Source organism: Mauremys mutica, unplaced genomic scaffold (genome assembly GCF_020497125.1).
Source record: "Mauremys mutica isolate MM-2020 ecotype Southern unplaced genomic scaffold, ASM2049712v1 Super-Scaffold_100100, whole genome shotgun sequence".
In the NCBI taxonomy this organism is placed as follows: domain Eukaryota; kingdom Metazoa; phylum Chordata; order Testudines; family Geoemydidae; genus Mauremys; species Mauremys mutica.
This window is the reverse complement of record NW_025423267.1, coordinates 1,329,954-1,354,391: the sequence shown is the minus strand read 5'-3', so window position 1 is coordinate 1,354,391 and position 24,438 is coordinate 1,329,954. Positions and strand designations below refer to the sequence as shown.

At 51.0% G+C, this 24,438-nt stretch overlaps 7 non-coding genes across 7 annotated transcripts; 1 reads left to right on the top strand and 6 right to left on the bottom strand.

Moving 5' to 3' along the window:
* Positions 1-2,073: 2,073 nt before the first annotated feature.
* On the top strand, positions 2,074-2,237 carry LOC123359045. The gene has a single exon (XR_006575813.1). It is a non-coding gene; the product is annotated as a U1 spliceosomal RNA (small nuclear RNA).
* A 4,400-nt stretch (positions 2,238-6,637) lies between these two features.
* On the bottom strand, positions 6,638-6,826 carry LOC123359057. The gene has a single exon (XR_006575822.1). It is a non-coding gene; the product is annotated as a U2 spliceosomal RNA (small nuclear RNA).
* A 6,238-nt stretch (positions 6,827-13,064) lies between these two features.
* On the bottom strand, positions 13,065-13,136 carry TRNAE-UUC. The gene has a single exon. It is a non-coding gene; the product is annotated as a tRNA-Glu (tRNA).
* Positions 13,137-13,785: 649 nt separating this feature from the next.
* Positions 13,786-13,858, bottom strand: TRNAK-CUU. Its single transcript has one exon. It is a non-coding gene; the product is annotated as a tRNA-Lys (tRNA).
* Positions 13,859-15,344: 1,486 nt separating this feature from the next.
* Positions 15,345-15,453, bottom strand: TRNAF-AAA. Its single transcript has 2 exons — positions 15,416-15,453; positions 15,345-15,390 (listed from the first exon to the last, which is right to left on the bottom strand). It is a non-coding gene; the product is annotated as a tRNA-Phe (tRNA).
* Positions 15,454-16,207: 754 nt separating this feature from the next.
* TRNAN-GUU lies at positions 16,208-16,281 on the bottom strand. Its single transcript has one exon. It is a non-coding gene; the product is annotated as a tRNA-Asn (tRNA).
* A 2,425-nt stretch (positions 16,282-18,706) lies between these two features.
* TRNAN-GUU lies at positions 18,707-18,780 on the bottom strand. The gene has a single exon. It is a non-coding gene; the product is annotated as a tRNA-Asn (tRNA).
* Positions 18,781-24,438: the final 5,658 nt, after the last annotated feature.

The following is a 24,438-nucleotide window of genomic DNA, read 5'->3' as shown; positions in this document are numbered from 1 at the left end:
GGGGATGGCAAAACCAAAGCTTGGGGGATTCAGCCCTGGGTGGTGGGGCTCAGACATTTGGCCTCAGCCCCAGGCACCAACAAGTCTAATGCCAGCCCTGACAACCCCATTAAATCAGGGTCACAACCAGTGATGAGCTGCTAAAATCTTAACAACCGGTTCCCTATAAAAAGTTCTGATTTAAGGGATGTGCCACAGTATGGATTTTTGTACCAATAGGGTTACCATACGTCCGTATTTTTCTGGGAGGAATTTTTAAAATTTACCACCCAGACAGCGATTTAAGAACCAAAAAGCCTGACATGTCCAGGAAAATATGGATGTATGTTAACCCGACCTAAAGTTCTTTTTTAAAAAGATGGGCCTGCACTAGAAATGAGGTTCGTTTCACATGTGTGGGTCCCCGCCACTCCCTGGGGGTGTGCTAGGGTGACCAGATGTCCCGATTTTATAGGGACAGTCTCAATTTTTGGGTCTTTTTCTTATATAGGCTCCTATGACCCCTCACTCCGTCCCAATTTTTCACACTTGCTGTCTGGCCACCCTAGGGTGTGCACATATGTGGGTCCCAGCTGCTCCCTGCCCCCCTCATTGAAGCAGGTGTGCAGGGTTACTGCCCTGAGAACTGCAGGGCACCAGTGGACGTGGGGCTGGCTGCAGACAGGGGCGTGGGGCAGGGCTAGCTGGAGGCAGGGAGTGTGACACGGGCTGGCTGCAACAGGGGCTGGCTGTGGGCAGGGGGTGCAGACAGGCTGTGGAGGGGAAAGGGACTGTGGCAGGGGTCGGGGGGTGGCAGGGGCTGTGGGCAGGGGCTGGCTGCAGGCCGGGACTGTGGCAGGGGGCAGGAGGGATGGCAGGGGCTGTGGCAGGATGGATGGCAGGGGCTGGCTGTGGGCGGGGGAGGGCAGGGAGGGGCTGGCTGTGGGCAGGACGGATGGCAGGGGGGTGGCAAGGGCTGGCTGCGGGTGGGGGAGGGTGGCAGGGCTGGCAGGGGGCAGGGGCTGTGGCAGGAGGGGTGGCAGGGGCTGGCTCTGGCCAGGGTGTGCAGACAGGTGTTGGCTGGGGGAAGGGGGGGCAGAGGCTGTGGGCGGGGGGAGGGTGGCAGGGAGCAGCTGTGGGTAGGAGCCGGAGCGGGCAGGTGCAGACACTCACACAGGGAGAGTAGCTGGGAGCAGGAGACGGCTGCAGGCAGGGGCTGTGGGCAGGGACGTAGGGGGATGGCTGTGGGCAGGGGGGTGGCAGGGGCTGGCTGCAGGCAGGGGGTGCAATGGGGGGTGGCAGGACAGGGGCTGCAGATGGGGCTGGGGGCAGGGGGTGCAATGGGGGGTGGCAGGGCAGGGGGTGCAGACACGGGCTGGCTGTGGGCAGGGGGGTGACAGAGACTAGCTGCAGGCAGGGGGTGCAATGGGGGGTGGCAGGGCACGGGGGTGACAGGGGCTGGCTGCAGCCAGGGACCCACCAGGCAGTAGCAGAAGCCCCAGGGTCAGAGAAGCAGCAGCAACAAGGCCAGTAGACAGCTCACATGGCTCCCGCAGCGCAGCGCAGCACCCCCTGCAGGCCGGGAGGAGGGATGACACCCTTCCCACCAGAGCCCATCAACGCTTCCATCGCGGGGAAGCCAGTTTGCAAGCAGTTCTAAAATCGCTTCTAAATTTAACAACTGGTTTGTGCAAACCACCTCCAGCTAACCACTGGTCACGACCCACTTTAGGGTCCTGACTCACAGTTTGAGAACCACTGCTCTATGCTGAGGGGAGAGAGTTTTCCTGTGGGTGAAGTTAATCCACTTTCCCAGGGGCCCGAGCGAAGGGGCGGAGCCGCGTGAGCAGGTATGCAGATCTGTGTGCGAGCAGAGCATTGTGGGAGCGGATGCAGGCTGCCAGGCAGGGCCCGACTTTGGCACCGGGAGCTCGGCGTGGGGAAGGGACGGTCTCCGGGGGCCGCGTCGGGGCAGCTGTCGGCAGTGGGGGCCGGTGTGGGCGAGGCCGGTGGGGGGGGGGGCGCGGCGGTCCGCCCCGTGTGTTATAAGTGCGGGGCGAGCGAGGGCGGGCGGCGGCCGGGCGGCAGGAATTCATACTTACCTGGCAGGGGAGATACCATGATCATGAAGGTGGTTTTCCTAGGGTGAGGTTCATCCATTCCACTGTGGGAGTGCTGACCCCTGCGATTTCCCCAAATGCGGGAAACTCAACTGCATAATTTGTGGTAGTGGGGAACTGCGTTCGCGCTCTCCCCTGGCAATTGGTTTGAACAACAGGAAACCGACAGTGGGCTGTTTAGGCTTAGTGCACTGCAAAGCAGACTCTCAGGAAAGCAGTTGTTAGTCTGGGCCTTTGGGAGTGCTCTTTTCCACAGGCCCTGTATTTTTAGGCATCTTTGTCACACGTTCCTCCTTGTAAGCAAAGCTCAGCTCTGAAACTTTACTTGGGTCTTATAAGGCTCTCTGTGTTCTTGGTTTTCCCTGGTCTTTTGCAGCTGATCTGCTCTCTAGTCTGCTTTTGGGGGGCTTGGACCGGTGCCTTCCTTGGCTCTAAGGGGAGCTGCCTGCCTGCTCTGCTTCTTTCCCTGCTTGTAGCTTCTTGCCCGGCCCTTCTTCTCGGGCTCTTCCTCCTTTGACGGGAGGACGGCCTGTCCAAAACGCCTGTCCCACCTGGTCTCCTCGTCCAACAGGCAGCCTCGCCCCCTGCTCTGGGGCCGCTTTGGCTTTCGCTGTCTGTTCCTGTCTCTTGGTGGCCACCCTGTCTGTGCTACGGAGACTAGGCTGTCACAACCCCGTGCTGGAGGAGGGCTTTCCGTCGCTTGAGGCCCACCTGCCGCCTCCCCGAATGCCCTTAGCTACGCTGGGGGTTAGGGCGGCGTGGCCGCGTCACCCAGGAGCGGGTTTTCCCTTTTGCACACCTCTGACGGACGGAGCTGTTTTGACTTAACTGTTCAGCACGCACCGACCCTCGGGCCTGGGCTGCACGGGGAACGTAAATCAGCGCGGCTACATCAGTCCGCGCCTTGGTCGGAAGAATTCTTCCGTCGACCTAGCTCCCGCCTTTCGGGGAGGTGGATGGCTGGCACCAACGAGGAAAACCCTCTCCAGGACCCTTCTCCGGAAACACTGCCCTTCCATTTGGGGAGATTATGCTGCTTTAAAAAAGAGAAATTGTTTAACTGCCTTTCTCTGAGGCAAGGTTGACTTTGTATTGCTTCCCTCGTGGCTCCTTATAGCAGTTGTGTTCTGAAATCTTTAGGGTTTGACTTCATTTATGATGAAATCTTGCTGTAACTTTATTCTAATTTTCAATGAGTAACTAGACCTGAGCTGTTTGGTGTGTTAGTGGAGGATTGTTTAAAAACCTGGGATTCCACTTTCGGCTGCCTTTCCATTACATTTCCTCTGAAAGCCCACCGAAAGCCTCCACTTCCTACATAACTCTCTCAAACTTGCAGTCATCAGGCATACAGAAGATGCTTACAGTTTCACTCCATACGAGTCCAGTTCCTTGCTGTTCCCTGTCTAACCACTGCACACATATGGTATCCCCTCCCTACCCGGAGCTGCTTCCTGGCTTTTGCGCTCAGGACAGGAAAACGAGAATGGAGAGGTAAGCTGTGCAGGGAACTCTTCCTCAGCTTGCACTCCACCCCCCAAGGGCCTTTCGAGGTCTTCTACGGACTTCAGGTTTCATTTGATTTCCAAGGTTTATGGGCTCATTAATTAGCCATCTCTCCTAATGCAGGGATCCTACGGGTCAGACCAAAGATCGATGGCCCAAAAGAGCTAAGAAACAGAAATAAAGGTGAGCGCTAGGCGTTACATTCAGATGAGCATCCAGAATCTGACTGTGCCCTGGCAAGTTCAACGCTGCCGAAAAGAAGGAGCTCGTCAGGTCCCTCTGCTAGCACCCAAATCTGGTGGTTAGTCGGTCTGCTGGGAAATAAGGAAAAGGAAATGAATTAAAGGAGTCAGGCAATAACAAGGAAATGAAGAGGTTTGTCGAACGGGTTCTGTCTGATTTACCGTCTTCCCAGCTACCCGTCCAAGTTAAAGACCTAGCCCAGTATCCTGTCTGCTGACAGCGGCCAATGCCAGGTGCCCCAGAGGGAATGAACAGAACAGGGAATCATCAAGTGCTCCATCCCCTGTCGCCCATGCCCCGCTTCCGGCAAACAGGGATACCTAGCTAGGGATACTGCTGGCAAAGCGCCATAGATGGACCTATCCTCCATGAATTTATCTAGTGCTTTTTTGAACCCTGTTATAGTCTTGGCCTTCACGACATCCTCTGGCAAAGAGTTCCACAGGTTGACTGTGTGGTGCGGGAAGAAAGACTTCCTTTTGTTTGTTTTAAAGCTGCTGCCTATTAATTTGATTTGGTGACCCCTAGTTCGTGTGTTATGAGAAGGAGTAAATAACTCTTCCTTATTTACTTTCTCCACGCCGGTCATGGTTTTATAGATCTCCCTCGTATCCCCCTTTAGTCATCTCTTTTCCAAATGAAAAGTCCCAATCTTATTAATCTCTTCTTAGATGGAAGCTGGTCCATATCCCCTCATCATCTTTGTTGTCCGTTTCTGAATCTTTCCCATTCCCATATATCTTTTTTGAGATTGGGGCGACCGCATCAGCACGCAGTATTCAAGATGTGGGCGTACCATGGATTGATATTGAGGCGATATGATAGTTTCTGTCTTATTACCTGTCCCTTTCTTAATGAGTCCCAACGCTCCGCTGCACATTGAGTGGATGTTTTCAAATAACTATCCACGACGACTCCCAGATCTCTTTCTCGAGTGGTAACAGCTAATTTAGACCCCATCGTTTTACAGGGATAGTTGGGATTATGTTTGCCAATGTGCATTACTTTGCACTTATGAGCACCGACGTTCATCTGCCATTCGGTTGTCCCGTCACCCAGTTTTGTGAGATCTCTTTGTGGCTCTTGGCGGTCTGCCCGGGACTTAACTCTCTTGAGCAATTTTGTATCATCTGCAAATTTTGCCACCTCACTGTTTAGCCCTTTCCCCAGATCATTTATGAATAAGTTGAACAGTACTGCTCCCAGTACAGACACCTGGGGATAAGAGATGGCAGATCCTCTTCGGACACTGGCAGACCAGGTGCCAGCTCATGCCAAGGCCCCTAGGCCTTACTGAAAAGTGACAAACGCATGGCTGGAAACTAGTCTTGCTCACCTGTTTGTTAGTGTTGTTAAAACAGGCATTAGCTTTATAAAAACGTGTTTAGAGTTTACGACAAGCTCGTGAGTTGCTGCATGCATTATTCTCACCTATAATAGCCGTAGCCCATGTTGTAAGGTGATATATAAGCGTTGGCACTAAAGCTGTAAACCCCCTTGCCGCCGCCTCGCCACCAGTCAGGAGAGATGTATTAGCAAGTGTGAAATGCTAGTTTACCAGAAGAGGCGTCATCTCCTTTCCAACAAGAGAAGGCCCTGACTGAGACACCAGACAAGCCACTGTGGATCGTCCGTGGACAAAAGACTTGGTTGATTGCTCTGCCTCACACACCTCCGAGGAGGCAGAGCCCTGCACAAACACTTGCCCCCATCAGCTTGAGCTCTGGGAGAATGGAATAAAAATCCCTGTCAGGAAGAAACTGTTGTTCCCCCCGCCCCAATGCTGCTTGGACTTAAGGGAGACAGCACACCTTCTAAGCATCAGCAAGGGATCCCGGCTGTTTGGCTAGGGTTAGCCCTAAAGGACATACAGAGCTTGCGTGTTACAGCAGCTTCTACTACCCCTGGGTGGCAAGATAGAGTCAGGGTGCCCAAGGGGTCTGTCTGTGACTCCATGTTAAGGCTGTTCTAGTGTCTGAGGAGTTCACACTTGATACTTGGTGGGTGAAATCAAAGTGTGGAACATACAACCGTGAGGAGCCCCGCTGCCTGCCAGCCCCAGGCGCCGGGGGCGCCTGTTCTCTGGGGCTCTGGCCATACTAGAAAGGTAAGTTTATAGCTTGCCTGGTTCAGAAAACCAGAAGGGAAAGAAAGAGAACCCACATTACATTTTTTAAAAAAAGAATCCTCCTGATTTGTAAGCCACTGTCGTGATTTTGGGGATTTTCCAATAGTGAGGGTGGAAACAATGAGAAGCTAAGGGTTATTATTGAGCATTTAGATTACAGTAGGCTTGGGGGGAAAAAAATCAGGATTGGGTCCCCTGTGTGCCGGGCGCAGCACGACACCTAGTGCCTTGTCTTGATCTTACGAACCAAGATACATAGAACGTAGGCCGGGTGGGGAGAAGTCTATGTAACTCATGCAGTTGTGGATATACACATGACCTCAAATATTTCCAACCGCCCCACCCCAAACCACCCCCCAAAAAACAAACAAAAACAAACCAAAAAACCCCATCTCCCCAACAGACCCAGAATCTGGAAAGCATTTGTCCCTCATACTGTTGAAAAGTCTCACAGCAGAAAGAAGGAGTCCAGCTTTTTAATAATTCTCTAGCAAGACAAAGAAGAACCTCTTACATCTATAGTCTCACAAAACACTTCCAAGAAACTGTAAAGAAAGAAAAACACCCAGATTTTTCTGCTACTTCAAAAAAACATCTGCTTTAAAGAAAGTGTCACAGTTCAACTTTTTTCTGCTTTTCTAACCAGAAGGTTCTCCCCTAAAGGAGATACACCGTTCCTGGAAGCACTGCAATACCAGGTCGATGCATGGGGCAGACAAAGCAAGCTTCTGTTCTAACCCCCCCTGCTTCAAAAATTAAGCTAATATACAGCCCTCACATCAAGGACATATCAGAGATTAAACTGATAAGAACAGATTTAAAGTTTATTAGAGAATATTTGAAAATTTATTAGAGAATATTTAAAAATAAACAATACATAGTGTTTGAAGCGTCAGTTATTGTGTCATTGGGGGTAACATACAGGTTGTAGGGGGATATTAGCGTTTGGGTATTGGACGGCATATACATATACACAGTCTGTCATGTCCCCAATGCGGGCTATACCGTGGGTGAGTTCAAGGTACAGACAGCAAACAGTGAGGGTACATCATTCATACAAACAGGTTATAGGTAATCGTGGGCACGAAAAAATGAGCGGACTGGGTAATGGCAATAAAGTGACCTTCCACTACACTTTGATCTGGGAGCCAAGGAGCCAAGAAACAATGCTCACGCTCTGCCACGCACGCACACCCCTGCGCCCACCCATTTCGACCTCACCAGGACGAGCTCCCAGACACGCAACAAACACCACAACTCGGGAACTCTACCTGAGAATCACTTCCCCGAAATTACTCCAGTGGAAGACTTCGAAGCAAGAACCCTTAACACACAATTCTGTTCAAAGACAGACAAGTCTTGCAGACGCCTTCCTCTCCCTGGTTTCCCCTCTATACTCCTAATTTCCATAAACCCACCCACTGACCTGGACTACCAATCTCTCACGGTTAACTCTTACAGCAAAACAGGGCAAAGAAAGCCTATGCAGGCACTATTCCGCAGCCCCGAGGCTCTTTTCTGCTCCTTCCCACAGAACTAGCTCAAACAGACAGTCAATTGCATCAAAGCAATTCCTCGCCATTTGGGGCATTGGTGCCCCTTAGTCCCTCTGAGGTGATCGGCTGGTTCCTTCTGGCCTGAAACGCTAGGAATCTGACTCAAAGGGCCACAACCTTCCTCTTCTTCTGCTCCTATGAACTAGCCTTCATCTGGGCAAAACGTTGACCGTTTCCTAAGTTAAAACACTGGTGTTTTCCCAACAGGAAAGGGATGGACAATTTCTCTTCTGTGGGAAGACGAGGGAAACCATGCAATCACCTTCTGGAAGGTATATTAAGGAGGGTGGCAGAAGAACCCTCACGGACTAGACTAAGAAAGCAGCTCTTGAACTGACCTTCCAACAATGACAAACTAAAATCTGCAAGAGCAGCTTTTCAACTCAGGGGCCCAATAAGAAGCCGTTACCAATAACTAACCAAAGAGTTACAAATGAATCCAAACCATACACTTTTAGGAAAAAACCAAACGTTAACACAAACAACAACGCATTTCTTTGCTGCTCTTCAACCGTGATACTCTCCTCCACCGTTCCTCCGAAAAACATACAAAACCAAAGAGCCAGTAGAATGCACATCACAAAACAGTCCCCTGCTAGCTAGGAAACCATCTCACTAACATGAGAATCTTAAAGAAAAAAAACCATTTTCAGAGCTCTGAGCTTTTTTCATATACTATAGAAAAGCTTCAGCCAGTGACACCAGTTCAGGTAGCCCCCTTCTGTTTTTCTCACAGCAGGCAAGAGCCTTGCCAAAGCAAAGCCTTAAAAAATTGGGTACAAACTCATAAACATTCCTCTCCAAGGAAAAATGCAAAGGGAAACAGGCTGGCCAGGGGCATGAGGACAATGGCCCAGACAAACGGGGAGGGACTTGGTCCAGGGGTGGAGGAAGACAGAAAAAGGGACAGGCATGGGATTGGCTTCCTGTCTTTTTTCCTTTGCTCAGCATTTTACCTGTGACTGTAATGGGGAGACTTGAGAAATACCTGTGATGCCGGCGAGGTAGGTGGCCGCCCCGAGAGCACAGAGCTGAGCATTTTCTACTGGGTTGCTGCCTACGCCCCCAGCGCCTGGCCATGATTGTATAGCGGTTAGTACTCTGTCCTCTGGCCGCAGCAGCGTCGGTTCAAATCCGTGTCACGGCATTGCTTTTTGGTGGGGAGGGACTATCCTGCAGCACGCCTCGTGGCTCAGTCTGATGGCGTCCGTTTGCAAAGAGAGCCATCGGCTGGTCCTTAGTTTCTGCTTGGTAAAGGCAAGTCAGTGGGGTCCATCGGTCAGAAAAAGAGTACCAGGAATTCTTGCTGGGCGCCAGGGTCCAAAAGCAGCGCAATCCCTCCTGGAAAGGGCTGTGTTTGGAATGTCCGTCCAGTGCGCGTTGAAGGGAAGGATCTGCGTGCCTGGGAAGCTGCGTCCCTCCAGAGGCGCTTGAGAAGCCAAAGGGGCCATGGGTGAGTTTGTGATGAGGTGAGTGTGAAGTGTGGAAGCGGGAGGGTGGCAAGAGGAGGTTTTGAGAGGAAAAAAGGTGCTGCTGAGCTGGTAGGGGAGGGCAAGGTCCCAGGCGGGTGTTGTGTGAGGAGCTGTGTAGGCCCGAAAAGGCGTGGTGCTGGGCAAGGGCAGGTGAGGAGGGCCAGGGCTTTTCCCAGGGCTGTTGCTGTGGCCAAAGCCTTTGGGAAGCAGAAGAGGGCCATCTCGCTTTCAACACCTACATCACATCTGGTTTTTAGACACCATCACCCTCATCTAAAGTTTCAGGTTTCCTACAACCCTGTGCCTTCTGAGGAGTTCTAATCTCCCCCCTCACTTATTAGATGGACACTAGGACAGAGGCAGAATAGAGACACTTAGCTTAATGAGAACCTCAAACTCCCGCACGGTGGGCCACAGAGTCAAGCAGCCAGCACTCACAATCGGTACCGGCCTTGTTTGGGTTTTTTTCCCAAACTGGCTCAGCACTCAGGGTGTTGAGCCCTTCTGGAAATCTTGCAAAAGAGTTTGGAGCCTGAATGGGTGTTGAGTTCTTAAGAAAACCATGTTTTTGTTTTGTTTCCCCAAGAAAATTGGGGACAAAAGATTAATCTAGGGTGAACCTGGATGTTTATTGCTGTTTTCGTTCAGCTCCACTAGGCTCTTTCGAAAGCTGGTCCGTTCCCCATTACAGAGGGTCCAAGCAGAGAGAGTGAAGGAACCCCTGTGCTCAGCATCACAACCTGAGCCCGAGGAAAAGCACTGAAACACGCTCAAATGACGCTTTAGGTTCATCCATCAGAATCACAAGAGCAAGACAAAGACATCTCAAGAGGAAGAGTCCTCGGCTTTCATTTACCCCATCGCAACCCTCTTCACTTCTTCTGCCTACCTCGAGGCTCGTCCAGGAAAATCACTCAACTGATTATAATTTGGGCAGAGAAACCCAGGGAGGGCTTGTGCTCCCCCTCCATGTGAGCGGATAGCATTCTGACTTCGTCTACGGGGTCTCTCAGCTTTGGCTTCCCCAGTTTGTCAACTCGGTGCAGGCAGGAAGCAGGCTCTCCTCGGCTTTGGCAAGCCACTTTCTGTCCAAATTGGGAAACCGGTCCAGTCTCCATTCCCCTGTGAGAACAAGAGCAGAGAGTTCACCAGCTGAACCCAATCCGAGGCATTGAAAAAAATGGAATTATGCTTCCCGTTCCTCCGTCAGGATCACCAGGGAAACACACCAAAATCCCAAGAGGAACAACTCGTCTCTTTTTTATTTACCCCCAACGCAATCCTCTCCGCTTCTTCTGCCTCCCTCGAGGCTCTTCCAGGGACAAAACTCATTGAGCTGATAGGATTTGGGGGATGGAAACGGAGAGAGGGGGTTTGTCACCTCCTGAGAGGATGTGGACGCGATAGAACAGCTCTCTCGGTTTTAGAAGCCTCCTAGCCTGGCTCTTTTGTTGTCAATTCTGTGCCATCAGGAAGCAGCGAAAGCAGGGTAGGTAGGGCACCCGGTGACGTTGCACTCCATACGTTTTATGAAAAGATGCTTATAAGTGTGAGTATGATGTAAGTGGAATATGCTTGATGCAAAAGGTCTCTTGTAAGGTATCATAACAAAGGTTCTAACCTACTGAATATATGCCTCCTATTTGTATGCATGTCTCATTCTTGTCTCTGAAGCTGGAAATATGAAGTCTAACTCTGAGGTCCTATTGTAATTGTGCAAAGCGTGGGCCACTAATGACGGTTTAAAACCTTGACGGCTCCCATTGACAATTGGTTGTAAATGGTTTATTGACCTGCAAACCTTCCTGTGTACGTGTGGGCCAACCCAGGAAGAATGGAAACTAGGGGTCTTACAGAGACCACGATAGTGGAATCCATCTTAAATCTGGTATTTTTCCGTTTAGAAGGAAGGGTGAGGACCCGGAGAGACAAAAGATTCCCGCCTTATGCCAAAGCTATAAAAGGGGGTGAAGCAGGACAAAGGGGCTGCCAGTCATGAGAAAACCCCTGCCAGTCATGAGAAAACCTAAGATGTCTGCTGGAAGTAACAAAGACCGAAGCAGGGGAAAGGATTGGGCCCAGACTAGGCAGGAGTCTAGTCTGTGAAAGAAGCTGATTGGAACACCTCTGAGGGTGAGCTATTCCCTGGAATCAGTTTCTTAATGTATTAAGCTTAGGCTTGCGTGTTTTGTTTTAGTTTGCTTGGTGACTTCCTTTTTTTTGTCTGTTATTACTTGAAATCACTTCACTCCTACTTTTTAACCTTAATAAAAATGACTTTTGTTTATTAATAAACCCAGAGGAAGTGATTAATCCCTGGGGGAGCAAACAGCTGTGCATCTCTCTCTCTCAGTGATCTAGAGGGTGAAGAATTTAGGAATTTACCCTGTATAAGCTTTATAGAGAGTACAAGGGATTTATTTGGGGTTTTGGATCCCACTGGGAGCTGGGTGCTGGAGACAGGTGCTGAGCTGTTTTGAGTTAAAGTCTGCAGCTTTGGGGGTGTGGCCCAGAGCCTGGGTCTGTGTTGCAGCAGGCTAGGGTGTCTGGCTCAACAAGGCAGGGTTCTGGAGTCCCAAGCTGGCAGGGAAAACGGGCTCGGAAGTAATTTCAGTCCCAAGGGGATCTCTGTGACCGAACCCATCACAGTGGCGTAGTTGAGCAGGATATGTGCACAGCTGATTGCTTTGAGACACTGGTAGTGATTTTTAAGCGTGTTGCCCGGAGGACAGACAAAGTGCTTATTCGGGAAAGGGAAGATGACAACTTTGGTTGCCAAATTGGCTGGGAAAGCTCTGGATATATTCAGTAAGATGCCTATTGTTGATGCTTCAAACTATGGTCTATTTAAGGAATTGGTTTTGAAACAGTTTCAGATTAGGCCCGAAACCTAGAGGGTTAAATTCACAACTCTTTCAACTCCCAGAGCCCTTCTACAGCACAGATGATTTGTATACACCTTCAGCGTGAGCCAAATTGGCAGGTTTCCGGGAGCCCTGTGAGTCCGATGTTGTTTTAGTCTCCCTGCTGATTTATTAGGAGAATAAAAGATGGACACCAGAACTGAGGCAGACTACGGACACCGCATTCTGAGAAAACACTGGTGAACCTCCAACTCCAGCAGTGTGGGCCACATAGACAAGTAACCAGCACCCACAATCTTTACAAGCTTTTTTCCAAAATAACTCATCTTTTGGAAAAATAGGTTGAGCCTTTTTGACAATCTGGCTGAAGATTTTAGTGCCTAACTGGGAGCCTAGTTCTTCTGCAAATCTGGCCCTAGCGGTGGGTGTGAGACCTTCTGAAAATTCTGGCCAATGTGTCTGGAAGCTCCAAGAAGCATCGCAACTTTGAGCATTTACTAGAACAGGATGAACAAAACCTTCCTTCCTTGACCTACAATCACCTTGATTCCAGGTTGAGGTTTCAAGAGAATTGATTTGATTCTTAGATGCAATGCGAAACAAACACCCTCCTGTAGACATTGGAAGAGGGAGGCTGAAATGGATCTGCCACTAAACCATGTTGCCTTTCATCAGTAGCCACCTGAGCAAGAGGGTAACCACTGGCCTAGAGGTGAAAGGCCCATAGCCCATGCTCAGAAGCCTTCAGCGGCTAGATCTTAGGAATGGAAAAGCTTAATGATCTTTCTCCGGGGTGTTACTTCCAAAGACTTGTATATAGCGCTGGGTGAAAGGTTTTTGGATGAATATTATATTTAGTGAAATATTTTGGTGGACCCAAAATGATTGTTTGGTTTGGTTTGGTTTCACCAAGAAAAATGAAAAGAAAAGAAAAAGATCTTGGGTCAAAGTGCAATGTTGTTCTAATTTAGGTTAGGCTCGGTAAGAAGGAAAAACTAAATTGTTTGCACAAGTAAGTGTATTTGTGTAAAAGGGTGCAGAGGCTGGGCTTTAAAGGGCAGATAGCCATATTGTAGTAATTGGAAGCTTTGCTTTCCCCATGATCTCCAAGCATTCTGAAGGAGGCCAGGAAGTTGCAGTCTTCCGCTTGAACTCCTAGCGAGGAAGGCAAGGTAGATTTTTGTTGAAGAGGGTAACTCCCTGACCGGGAATTAAACCCGGGCTGTGGCGGTGAAAGCGCCAAATCCTAACCACTAGACCACCAGGGAGATGACATTTGTGGGGGTTGGGCATAACTTTCTAGGCCTATTTTCTGTCCAACTGAGGCCATTTGTTCGTCTTCAAAGGAGGTTAACACAAGCTCTGAGCTCTTCGTTTCCTTACGGTTCCCTTCCTATTTTTAGCACTGATATGAAAAAGAAACAGAAAACATATTAAAACAATTTCCAGTATTGTTATACATTGAGGCCACGTCTTTTTTTTTTTAAAAACAGTTTTGTTGCTATCTTGTTTTACTCTCCATGGGCTTACAGAAATGTACGAGGGATGAATAAGATGTGGTGTAATCGTCAGCCTTAAGCAATCTCCATCCCAATGAAGAGGGCTGGTGGAGGATTTGAGAAAGAAGCACTTATCTCAACTACTGAGCGCTGGCGAAGATATAGAAATAAGTAGAGAAGCTCTAGATGGCTGCTCAGGGGGTGGGGGGCAATCAGCTTCTGAAAGGTTATTTTTTCCCTCTCTTGCCTGGGCTAGAAGAGACTCAACTCTTTTAGGACCATGGAATTGTCAATGTGTCTTGTCTTCATGATGTACTAAAGGTCCGAGACCGCCTCAGCTGGTTGAGAGGACAAAGAGTGGATTCCGTTATGCTCTGAGACTCTAAGGGAGAGTGATGTTGAAGAGTGCAAGATCAAACGCCCAATGTGGGGCTTGAACCCACGACCCTGAGATTAAGAGTCTCATGCTCTACCAACTGAGCTAGTCAGGCTAGGCCTGAAGGGTTTGCAAAGGCACAGACAGTGCAAAAGAAGAGCGAAGGAAGTTTCTTTGCGTGCTGAGATTCGTTTCCTGACATTTGCCTTCTTTCCTGGTTCCTTTGCTCTCCAGCTAGCAAACAGGGCCCGTTCCAAGGCTAGTTAGATGCTGGTGTCTAGACCAGAGAAGTGGGGTTCATCTAGCAGCTGCTCAGAGAAACCTGGGTGGGAGGGTGGAATTTAGGATTCTCCCACCAGGAGGAGGTGCTGTTTCTCAGAAAAAGCTTCTCAGCGCCCAAAGAGGGGGCAGAGAAGACAGTTTCCCGCCGGCCGCCAGACACATCTTTTCGCAGGGAATCAGAACCCCCTGGGGTAAAACTCCTCCAAGGATGTGCGGCTCCAGGAATGTCAGAGAAGGGAAGGACTGTTTGCTTTAGGAGGTGGGTGTGGGAACCTGCAGGTCCTTAGGTCCCTCCAGCGTCCGATGAAAGCATTTGGGGGGAAGGGGCCGGGATAGACAAAGACAGGAAAGACGGGCTTGCGGCTCCTGTGCAAACACCATGTTGCCAGCGGTCCAAGAGAAGCGGGTGGGGGTTCGAGCATTTTGGCTGCTTCCTGAGGGCACGGAACTCACAACCTGGCAATGCTCAGAGCCCCGTTCCTCGGGAGTTTTCTTTGTGTTGGTCTTGTGATGCTGAGGGAGGAAGCTGAAGCATCATTTGAGTTTGTTTCAGTGCCTTCGGTTGGGCTAAGGTTGTGACCCTGAGCACAGGGGTTCCAGCTCTTAACCCCTGAGGGGAATGGACAATGGACCAACTTAATCTGTTGGACAGAAAGTAGCCAGAAAAAAATCAAATGATGCTTCCGGTTCCTCCGTCAGGATCACAAGAGAAACACAAAAAATCCCAAGAGGAACAATTCTTCTCTGCTTTAGTTACCTCCATCGCAACCCTCTCCACCTCTTCTTCTGCCTACCTAGCGGCTCTTTGATGGAGAAAGATCCTGGAGCGGATAGAATTTCTGAGATACAAACTGAGAGAGAGGCTTTGAGACCTCCTGATAGGATGTTGACACAACCTAACAGGGCTCTTGGTTGTAGCTGCCTCCTATCTCTGCTCCCTATGTTGTCAATTCTGTGCCCTCATGAAGCAGCCAAACCAGAGTACGTAGAGCACCCAGTTTAGGGCTCAAGCCCAAACCCTGAGACTAAGAGTCTTACCTTCCCTTTATCAGTGTCTACTGTACTGCTCCCTTCTTCCTCCACCTGTATATGTTTGACCTCCCTACCTGCCCAAGATCAAGCAATGCCAACTTTCTGGTGGGGAATAAACTGGAATTTACCCAACTAGGTGCCTTGAGTACAGGGATTCCGAAGGTATTTACGATTCCCTCTAACTTCTCTTGCCGCTACTCTAAGAAAGCTCCTAAACAAGGGCTCTTCCAATATGTTACAAGGGCAATTGAAACCAGGCCACCTCTTGAGGTGGAATCAAGAGGTTGTGTCAGAAGTGGGATTTGAACCCACACCTCCTGCAGGAGACCAGAAGCCCCAGTTGTGGGAAAGATAGAGCCTTTCATCTGGCACCTTAGACCACTCGGCCATCCTGACACTGGGACAAAAGCAGCTCTCTCAATCCTCCTTTTCTTCAATATTGTATGAGCCGCTCAAGGGGGCCAAGACAGCATCTCTCGTTCAACACCTACATCACATCTGGTTTTTAGACACCATCACCCTCATCTAAAGTTTCAGGTTTCCTACAACCCTGTGCCTTCTGAGGTGTTCTAATCTCGCCCCTCACTTCCTGGTCCCCTTTTCACACCCACACCGGCAGGCGGCTGCTGTGGGAGAACACGAGGGAGGCTCTCGGGGCGCTAGGCAGCGCTGTGTGTGTGGCTGTCAGGGGAAAGAGCCGAGGCTCCCGACTCGACCTGCCATTGACTCGCGTGGCTCTGCGCGCTGTCAGCCGGGGCGGGGCGGGCCAGGCCGCGGACGTGACTCAGGCTTGGGCCGCATGGCCGTGCTTTCCTGACGAGGCACGAGGCAGGCCAAGAGCTTTGCACAGCATACAGGGAAGTGGGAGGGAGGCATCTTTGAGCCGGTCTGTCTCCTCCGCTTCTCCCTTGCTGCTTGGGCGGAGGCGGGAAGGGAGCGAAATGTTCCCGGCTGAAAGTTTTTGTGCTCGGCTTTGAGGATTAAGCCTGAGCCTCCGGCACGGCTGCTGGCAGATGGGTTTCTGAATGGCATCCAGCCTGCTCTTTGGACCACCAGCTGAAAGCACTGAGGCCAAGAGGCAGCAAAATGGGACCTTTGAGGCTCCCCCTACAGGCCTCGGGGAAGTAAGGAAGTAGCACAGGCTTAGCATCGTCCCTGGCTGGGCTCGAACCACCATCCTTTCGGTTAACAGCCGAATGCGCTGACCCATTGCGCCACAGAGACACGGTGGGACAAGGCTGCATTGAGAACAAAAGCCGGGAATCAGCTCAGGGTACGGTATAGCACATGCATGCAGTGGTTAGCCAAGCAACAGCAAGGAACTGGACTGCTATGGAGGGAAAGTTCTGTGAGAAGGAACCGAAAAGAGCACCGGGGCTGTGGTACAGCGCTCGCATACACTTTCTTTGGCCTGTTTTGCTGGAAGAGTTAGCAGAGCGAGATTGTTAGTCACAGGTCAGTGGGTGGGTTTATGCAAATACTGGACTCTTGGACCAGGGTGGGGGCAGCACACGACTTCTGCGGTACATGCACCACCTCTGCAACTAACGTTTGCTACCTCACTCCCTAACAACACACCTTTTACCTCTCAGGACCAAAATACACCGTGAAAGAGATCTAACAGCATAAGCTGAGGGTGAGCAACTGCAGCACTAACAACAATTTTAAGAGATTCAAAACCACCTCTGTCTTTCCACACCAGGGACAGCAGAAAGGACATCAGCAGCACCTACAAGAAACCAACAAACATCCATTTCTACCTCCCTCCACGCGCTGCCGTTAGGAACCCATACCCCTTAATGGTGAGTCCTTTTCAGGCCAGGGTGACACTCTCAGGCCTCAAATGCCAGGTACAGTTACTCTGTCCTTGATCCAAAATCAACAGGAAAATACACTGGATTACTCCTGCCCCAATAACAAAGAGACTGGGGATCCCGCAGCAGCCGAAATGACCGTTTGGACAAGCACTCCCATCATGCAATCCGGGGTGGGTGTAACCATGCAAATGACATCAGCCCCAAAAGGCCTTGACGACAGATCACCAACAGATGGCAGGGTAGACTTCATACTGACCCTGCTTCAACTAGATTGTGGCAAAGATTCCAAAACACCGAACGTTAAAACTCACCTAACGCGGGTCAATCCATCCTCATCGTCGTAACCGCTCGTTATACTCCACACCCGAACGTAGCCCTCATATGGACAACATACCCTCCTAACTCAGTGTCTGTATGTTAACCTTTTACCCCCAGTCAGGGCTATTGCACATTATGTATTCCTTACGCCACCCCATTTTAAACCGAACTTTGCACCCCCTGGGTAAATTGTATGTTGTTCCCTGAGCACCAGAAACTTCTACACCGAAACTCTGTACCATACACTTTTTTTTTCTTTGAATGTTATCTTAATAAAATGTTGACTTTTGTTCGAGATCCTGGCTTCTCTTTCTTTGCAAGGCGTGTGCGTTCGCTCCGCGTTTTAGTCTGCTAATACGGCGGGGGGCGATTGAGCCAGAGGTGCTTGCCTGCTGCAGACACGGATCCAAGGCTGAACCTCGTCCCCCACAAGCGTAACTGAAAACAGTTTAAGAAGTGCTCCCGTCTCCGGCACTCAGCTACACAGCTCCCAATGGGGTCCAAACCCCAAATAGATCCTTTTTACCCTGTAGAAGCTAGCTGTAAAATCCTGTGACCAGGGCAGCTGCCTAGCAGCCTGTGTATCTGCCTGCCAGAGCGAGGGCGTGTAAGGCACTAATCCGGATAGTGGCAGCTAGGTGGCAGGGGGAGAGTGTGAAGAAACAGCAGAGTGGCGCAGCGGGAGCGTGCTGGGCCCGTAACCCAGAGGTCGATGAATTGAAACCATCCTCTGCTACGTGTGCACTTGTTTCTTTTCCCTCTGGGCCTTCAAGCAAGCCGGTGACCAGCAGAGCCCCAAGAGCCTAGGCCATGAGGCAAGAGGTGGCTGAAGCAAAGCGGCAGCCTGCCAGGGAGCTCCCTGGCACCTCTGGCTGCCTGGGCTGAAGGCAAGAGGCAGGCCCGGGCGTGGCGAGGGCCTCCTGTCCGGGAATGAGGCTGCAGTGCTTCCTGGTCCCCTTTTCCCACCCACACCGGCAGGCGGCTGCTGCGGGAGAACACGAGGGAGGCTCTGGGGGCGCTAGGCAGCGCTGTGTGTGTGGCTGTCAGGGGAAAGAGCCGAGGCTCCTGACTCGACCTGGCATTGACTCGCGTGGCTCTGCGCGCCGTCAGCCGGGGCGGGGCGGGGCGGGCCAGGCCGCGGACGTGACTCAGGCTTGGCCCGCATGGCTGTGCTTTCCTGATGAGGCATGAGGCAGGCCAAGAGCTTTGTACAGCGTACAGGGAAGTGGGAGGGAGGCGTCTTTGAGCCGGCCTGTCTCCTCCGCTTCTCCCTTGCCGCTTGGGCGGACGCGGGAAGGGAGCGAAATGTTCCCGGCTGAAAGTTTTTGTGCTCGGCCTTGGGGATTAAGCCTGAGCCTCCGGCACGGCTGCTGGCAGATGGGTTTCTGAATGGCATCCAGCCTGCTCTTTGGACCACCAGCTGAAAGCACTGAGGCCAAGAGGCAGCAAAATGGGACCTTTGAGGCTCCCCCCACAGGCCTCGGGGAAGCAAAGAAGTAGCACGGGCTTAGCATCGTCCCTGGGTGGGCTCAAACCACCATTCTTTCGGTTAACAGCCAAACGCGCTGACCCATTGCGCCACAGAGACATGGAGGGGCCAGGCTGTATCGAGCACAAAAGCCGGGAATCAGCTCAGGGTACGGTATAGCACACGCATGCACTGGTTAGCCAAGCAACAGCAAGGAACTGGACTGCTATGGAGGGTTTTTTGCCCCACTTGCCCACCTGCTGGGTGGCCTTGCCTAAAAGTGGCGGCCACTAGAGCCCAAGCAGTAGCCCCACCCCTTCAACTTGAGGCCACGCCCCTGCACCACCCCGTCCCCAAGGCCCCGCTCCTACACTGCCTCATCCCCCAAGATCCTTCCTCCCGCTCACTGCTCTCCGTCCCCTCCCCCCCTCACTCACCCTTACGGTCATTACAAAGTGGCAAGGCAGAGCCCTCCCATTTTTAAAAGTCCTGGGGTGTTGTTCCCCCCTGTTCAGGCACCCCTGGGGCCCTGCACTTCACACAGCTCTCCCTGATTTCAGCTGTTAGTGAGGGAGCCTCACTGCTAGCGCAGACTGGGCAGTTTCTTGCATGAGAGACACTGTCCCAAAGCAGGACTAACGCTTAGAGCTGGTTCTCAGTGATTTCAGATCTGTTGGTCTGCAGCAAGACTCTCCATTGAGTCTGAACCAGCTCTGTTATTACACAGGGAAGAACAAAAGGGTCAAATGGGGCCTGGAACCCTTAAGAAGAATCCACCCCACCAAGTACAACACTTGTCGCTACCTGCTCTCAACCCCACTGAGAATGTTTTGGGGTCACTCCTCGCCTGTATCAACCTAGGGGTTTTAGAGAATCACAATTAACAGGTACTCCCGCAGCATAATTGGTTAGCGCACAGTACTTCTAGGGCAGTGCTGAGAGGCGCTATGCTGAGGTTGTGAGTTCAAACCTCACCTAGAGCACTCGTTTCCATTAGCCAAATGGCTTCACCCCATTATTTGGCCCTGTGGAATGTAGAATTCTAGCCCTGGGGACTCTGAGGCTGGGCAAGAGTCAAAAACACCCCCTTCACTTATTACCTCCTCTCCAGAGCACAGGTCAGAACCTGCAATCCTTTCTGCCCCCCTCCCTCCTGCAGCCCCTGTGCCAGGATCCGTCAAGCAGAGCCTGGAGTCCTGCCCATCCTTGACCCCTGAGCCTGGAGGGAGAGGAGCAAGGAACCATTGTTAGAGGGCTTTCCCTTCCCCTGCCCACTTCCCTGGCTCTTGTCACGCAGACAGCAAGCAGCAAAAGGCCAGAAGTCAGAAGAGCAGACAAAGGGATGTTTACTGGGGTTAGTTTCCAAGCAAGCAGATTTCAAAGCCCTTCACACCAGTCGGGCTTATCTCTATAGACCGACAGAGTCTGTTCCCCAGTGTCCCCCTTCCCAGCTCTGACACCGCAGAGCGTTTACCCCACATCCCTACAGACAATTCTTTCCTGGGTGCTGGCTGGTGAGTCCTGCCCACATGCTCAGGGTTTAGCTGATTGCCATATTTGGGGTCAGGAAGGAATTTTCCTCCAGGGCAGGTTGGCAGAGACCCTGGGGGGGGTTTCACCTTCCTCTGCAGCGTGGGGCACGGGTCACTTGCTGGAGGATTCTCTGACCTTGAAGTCTTTAAACAATGAGTTGAGGCCTTCGCTAGCTCAGACATAGGCCAGGGGTTTGTTACAGGAGTGGGTGGGTGAGAGTCTGTGGCCTGCGTTGTGCAGGAGGTCGGACTAGACGATCATAATGGTCCCTTCTGACCTTAAAGTCGATGAGTCTATGAGGTCTGACACTGCAGAGTGTTTACCCCACGTCCCCATTACCAGCTCTGACACTGCAGAGCCTTGGCTGTGTCCCTGTTCCCCGTTCCCTATTTCCATCCCCCCCGTTAGCATGATTCCAATTTCCTCTTCCACTTCCTGTCTGACCCCAGTTTATACAGGAATATTCTCAGCTAGACCTTAACCAATCATTTTACTGAAATGTAACTAACCAATTCTAACCTATTGTAACAGAATTCTCTAACCAATTACATCCCACGCCCCTAATTAACTTACACCCAGCAAAATTAATTCTGCAGCAGCCAGAAACAATTAGAGAACCAGACAGATTGACAATAGAAAAGTGGGGGCCAGAAAGATAAACCCTACAGAAATGAGGGTTTCCCAACCACAACCATTGAGAAGGGATTTCTTGCCAGACCGGATGCTCTCTTAAGATCTGTTTCTTTATCTGCTGGTGATGGGCACTATCGGGACAGGATTGTCTTCCTAACAGCCCAACCCCACCTTAGTTCAGTGTGACGGGTTTGGGAGGTGAGGATGGGACCGTTCGCTTCCCAGCTTATGGCTGCCCCTGCTGCTTAGCCAAAGGCCTTAGCCTACGAACAAGGGCTCAGACTCTCCTAGGGAGAGAAGGCCCAGACACAGGCAGACTGGGATTTTGGGTCTTTGTTTTATACCCCTGTCACTAGCTGAGTGATGTTACCGAAATATCGGGTCTGCCTAGCTGAGAGCCAATAACAGCCTGACAGGGATAAGGAAAAAATGCTTTATTCTGCAGAAGAAAGGAGAGCTCTGTAATAGATACAGAAAACTCTACTGCACACAAGTTTCACAAGCTTTTTATACACTTTCAGACAAAGACCATGCCATGTTAACACTTCATTGGTGGTTACTAAACCCCGTAACACCGTTATCTGGTAAGGAAAAACTGGCTTAAAGCAGGATCTTTTTCTGCCTCTGGCAAGCAAAAAAGATTAGTTACAAAGTTCAAGGTACTGTGTATGTGAGGCCTTTTGGAGGCTTCTGCCTCCACCTACTGGCTGTTTGCAAAACTATTAAGAAGGGGGGTGGGGGCTACCCCAAATAGCTTTCACAGTGATAAAAATACACCTAAGTTCTTAAAGTCTTTGCAGGCAGCCTGAATATCTCTAGGCCTCCGTATTCCAAAAAAAGAGGAAATGAAATTAAAACATTCCCGGGGCTCTTTCTGTGCACCTGGCTAGTGCATTGGAGTTGAAAGTGCTGTCCAGAGTGGTCACATTGGAGCACTCTCAGATAACTCCCAGAGGCCAATACCGTTGAATTGCACAATGCTGTGGCTGCACTACCCCAAATTCAGTGGCTGCTCAGTAGGCCACCCAGCCTGCCTGCCTTGTTTGTGGGGCACAGAGGGCACAAAAAAATGGCAGTATCACTGCAGAAGAGAGCTCACCCCCTGCCATCAGGGAGGGTTGCCTCACAGCCGCTGACTCCAGGAGCAGGCAGGAGCTAGCCAAGGAAACATGCCACTGCTCTGCCCTGTTACATTAGCATTTCAGGGAGCATGGCACAATGGAAGGCAGAACATGGGTGGGGGGGAGACAGGTGACCCCATGTGCCCCCCACCCCCCGCTTCACCAATGGTTGGGGATCCACAGGGCTGTGTGTTTAATTTTAGGGGCCCCTGGTAAAAAGATGTTGAGAACCACTATGCGAGAGGTCTGTGAAGCCAGGAATGAATGGGCTAAAGTGAAGCGCGAAGTGTTATTTACCCTTTCCCACCATGCAGTAAAGGTGGGGGGAGGGGGAGCCACCTGATGACATTAACGTGCGGAACTCCTTGCCATGGTATGTTGTGAGGGCGAAAGGTAGAACTGGCTTCCACCGAGAATGAGAGACGTTAATAGAGACTAGGTCCCTTGAGAGTTATTAGTGAAGTTGGTCAGTGATGCAATCTCACGCTTGAGGGAAGCCCTAAATCTCTGACTACACAGAGACCAGGAGTGGAAGATGAGGGTGGATCACTTCAGCTTGTCCTGTTCTGTGCACTCCACCAGAAGCTCTTGTAATGCCCAATGTCAGAGACGGGACACTGGGCTAGATGGACCGTTGGTCTGACCCACTCTGGCCTTACAGGAAATCATGGGAGTGAAAGAATGAATTGCTAATGAGCTCTGCTGCATAAGGTCATCTAGAATAACCGGACAGGCCAGTATGAATAACCTTTTTGTACCATTCAATATTAACACAGAAAATATGGGGACTAGTTATTCTAATTCCTTCCTTTGGAAATGAAATGATGCATGAAGAAAAAAAATGAAACTCAAAACGATATCGGTAAGTTATTTTCAACATTATGCAAGCCTTGCCTCAGCAACTCACTAATACCGACAACACATGAAACCAGACAGCTAGGTGAATAAAGATCACAAAATAGCCCCCTCCTGGAAAAACCTCATGCTAACACATCAAGCTCTAAAGATAATATAAATGCTATTTCTCTCAAAGCTCTGTTGGCCTATGGGGCTTTTTTTGTTTTCTAAGCAATTTAAGCTTCAGCCGTCTAAAGAAGTTCAAGAAAAAAAATCCAACCACGAGGGTCTTGTCTAGCTCAGGGTCTAGCTCAACCTCCTCCCTGCACCACTGGCCCTTCCCTTCCACCACCAGGTTGACCCAGGCACTAGGGCAGGAACAGGGTGAGGCAGCAAGTCAAGCTGAGCAAGGCAGGCCAAAGCGAGTCTTGTCTTCATGGGCTGCTCACAATGACATCCTTTTTGTGTGCAACTGCTGCAAAAACATCCCAGGCAGCGAAGCAGCAGGCCAAAGAAATGCCATGCAGCTCTATGAGCCTGACGATCTAAAGGTTCCTAGTTCAAACCTGGGCTTTGGCAGGCCCTTTCATCCCTCTTTGTGCCAGGCTGGCTTTTTTCCTGGGAGCAGTAGCAGAGCCTTTAGCTGATATGAGCCCCTGCTCCCAAGCCAGACAACAGACTGTGGGCTTCTGCCCCTAATTGGCCCACCTGACCTTTAACAATGAGGGCTGGGATCTGTCTTTCCCATATGACTTATTGGTTGACCAAATATGGCAGGAATAAAGTGAGGCAGTGGGAATAGTGCCAGAGGGGGTGATGGGCAGGGACTGGGGATGAAAGCTCCTCTGTACAGCTGAGTGAGGACAGTACCAGGGAAGGGACATCTGTTAAAGTGGCCATGTGGAAGGCAGAAGGGATCTGGGGGCCCAGGAGGAGGCACTTGATGTTCAGTGCCTTGGAGCAGCTGGACATAGACATGGTGGGCATTCAGGAAATGCACATTAATGACTTCAGGGTACATTGATGGGCAGACGGTGATTGGAGAAAGGGCCTGTCTTTCTGGTCCTCTAGGCCAGGGAAGAATGATGGGGTTGGAGTCTTGTTCTTCACATCCGTGGTGCGAGTACAGAAGGTGGTGGAGCTCTGACTAGGTACCTAATTACTGGTGGACTTTGTGCTCCATGGCACTGGTTACTCTATATTAGTGTTTATCGTCCCCAGTTAAGGTGTGAAAGAAAAGATCAATGGAAGGAACTGGCTCCCTTCCTCTGGACTGCACGGTGTTTGGTGTTGGGGGGATTTAAATTGTTCCAACTGGCCTGAGGACCACTGGTCCTGTTTCCCCAACCATCAGAGGAAACTTTTTTATGATGAGCACTAGCTGGCGCAGGTCTGTAGCAAGGTCGGCTTAGAGGACTTGTTTCTCTGTAGTGGAACCAGTGGAGGGCGGGCGGTAGCCTCCTATTCCTCTGACCCGAGCTCACACCACCCGCAGAGGGGATACACCTTTCTGCGGGGACAGGCCAGGGGTCGCACTGACCGGATTTCCGTGAAGGAGAGCACATCGACAGCCCAGTGCAGGGTGGTGCCAATGGACAGTTCGGATCCCGCAGCTCTCACCGTGTGCTCAATGTGGGCAATTCCCTGACCCAGG